We start from the raw sequence: 2,788 nt of genomic DNA on the forward strand, positions 1-2,788 counted from the left end.
TGAAGCCACAAATACATCCTCTCCATTTGTTGTGGCCAGTTTAGCTTAACTAGAACTCACTCCAATTACAGTGCATGTAAAGGTGCTGCTGTTTTTGTCTCAGCACCTCTGCCCACTCATGCTGCATGGCTGGTATAGTACTGCAGAGGCTGTCATCCTAAAACAAGGGGCTGAAAAACTGCCTTGAACTGTGGCTCTAGCCCAGCATGACCATATGCACTGACAAGAATATGCCTTAGCTAGGAGTAACTAACAGCTTAGCTAGGAGCAAAGTCTGCCCACAGAAGATACAAAAAGCCCTCAGTATTAAAAAGCCCTCCTACAGACTTCTCATGCCTCTTTTGAAAGATGAACTTACCTTCTATGAGCAAAGGGAGGACACCACAGCTGAGCCACAGGGTCTGACACATGCTCCTCTCCATCCAGGACCAGAGCTTGACCATTCAGTCTCTGGCATCCCTTCACAGCTGAGAAGGGTGCTCAGTCATGGGGGAAGCATGTGCACTCTCTTTTGGGAGGTGGAGGCTCTTACACTGTTAGCAGTAAGTGTTTTCTGTCCAAAGAGCATGAGAGGCACATCACCAGGATGGGCTGGCCTTCTGACCAAACCCTGACAGCTTCAAAACCTTGCCTAGGGGCTGCTGTAGCTACAGTCATAGCTCAGTGATTTGAGCAAGAAGTTAAGCTGCAGCATGAAGACAGGTTCTGTTCATCATTGAACACACAGCCAGAGCACAGTTACAGTCACTTTCATGGGATTCATGCTTACTGAACAGCCTCAGATGCTTTCTTCTAAGCTTGAACTCCATGCATCTGATTCAGCTGGGAAAACCTTTCTGCTTTAAATCCATTAACTCTTTCCATCAGCGAGAGCAACCCCTACATAATTGTTCCACCAACAAGCCAACTGAGATTTTCTGATTACCCACTTACAAGTCAATCCATGTCCAAATTAGCCACATACTTTCAGCAGCCACTCAGTTTTCTCCCCACATAGCGGTTCCCAGCCATGTTATGCTCTAAAAGGAGGGGATCAAGTTTTAGGTGAATAGGAGTGATCAGAGCAGGGAACCATTAGCTCACTGTCTATTTCAAAGTCAGAAAGGGAGTGCAGGAATCACGACTCCACATTCCCTTCTCTACCCACTAGGACAGGAGCTAAACACGAGTGATTGAAAGCATCAGTGTTACAGCATAAAGCTGACCTGTCAAGCCACAACCAGAGTAGAACATTGACTGTGTTTTCCTTCTCCTTTGGCAGCACTTGATACATACCCTGCCTGCTCCTCTGCCTGTGATGCAAGCAAAGGTGTTATAAGTGTTATAGAACAGTTATGCCCAGGCCATGACATCCCAAGGGGACAATAGAGACACAACAGCAAGCTATGACTCTGTAAGTTACTAGAAGGGACACTAACCTCAGGTCTGGGCTGAGACTTCTGCCCTGGGACATACTGAACCCCCAGGCATTGACTGCTGGTGGTAGAGTCCCACTGGCAGGAAGCCCTCACTTGCACAACTTTGGAGATAACAAGATTAAGTGACCTCATGAATGGCTGTTGGGAATCATATTTTTAGGAAGTTTTGAACGCTGGGGACCCAACATCACTTCTTTAGTAATGGTGTTACAGGTAAAGTTACACAGCAAGGGCAAAAAAGCAAAGGGAAGGACAAGCAAACTCTGCCCTGAGCTTTTCCTTGCTCTCAAGGAAAGTGCTCTCAGGCACTTTCAGATCAGACAGTAAGAAAGGCCGCCTTTCTTATGAAAAGCTTTTCTCACATTTGAGGTACACAAAATGCTGCCAGGCCAGACCTAGTAGTGAAATCATCTTTTAAAAACCCCACTTCTCCCTACAGACTTCTCATGCCAAGCATCAGAACAAAACATGGTGGCTGTTCTCCTGTTCGCTCAGCCAAGAGAAGGTCCCTGCCTGACGCACCCAAGGCCCGTTCCACCGGCATGCCGGATCCCCTTCAGCACCTCCCGCGCCACAGGGCTGAGGCCGCGTCAGTGCCGTGCTCACAGCAGCCGGCAATGCTGTACCCGCCTCAGATCCTCCCTGGCGTGGCTGGAAAACGGAAAGTAACAACAGCCAGAGCAGGAACACACCACTGGTGCTGCTGCCCTCGTGTTCTCCGCCTCAAAATGAACTCTTCCAGGGCATGTAACTAGCAAAAAAGGGTTCGTCTAGAAAAAAACCGAGCCCAGAACCGGGGTAAAAGCCGAAATCGCGTCACTAAGGCAGGTATTAATGCAAAACTCTTGTCTGTAGTGGCAGTGGCGGCCAGCCCAGCAGCGCCGGACCTCCGGGCTCACCAGCTCCCAGCTCCCAGCCCCACAGCCGGGCGGGCCGGCGGCGCAGGATGTGAGCTCACGGCACCGCCCCTTCCCCCGCCCGCCTCCTGGTGCCGGTTCCGCCGCTCTAAGTCCCGCCTCGCTCCATCCCGCCGCTGAGGCTGGGAGGGGGGGATCCCCGGCTCTGCCTGGGCCGGGCGAGCCGCGCCGGTGAGTGCCGTAGAAGGGAACCGGCCGCCGCGGCGCCTGGTGCCCCGCTCTCCTGAGCCCGGCCCCGCGCAGCGCTACCCCGGCGGTGGGGCCTTGTGGAGGGGCGGGAGTCGCGGCGGCAGGGCCCGCTCGGGGCGAGGGGTCCGGGAGTGCGGGGGCTGGGCTGGGCGGGAGCGGAGCGGAGCGAGCCAGTCGCTGCGGCCGGTGTGTGAAATAGGCGTCGTGTTTTCCCTCAGGCTGACGCGGGAGAGCCCGGGTGCGCCCGGGAGGAGCGGAGCCGCC

This window comes from Gallinula chloropus (assembly GCF_964237585.1).
Source record: "Gallinula chloropus genome assembly, chromosome: 2".
In the NCBI taxonomy this organism is placed as follows: Eukaryota; Metazoa; Chordata; class Aves; order Gruiformes; family Rallidae; genus Gallinula; species Gallinula chloropus.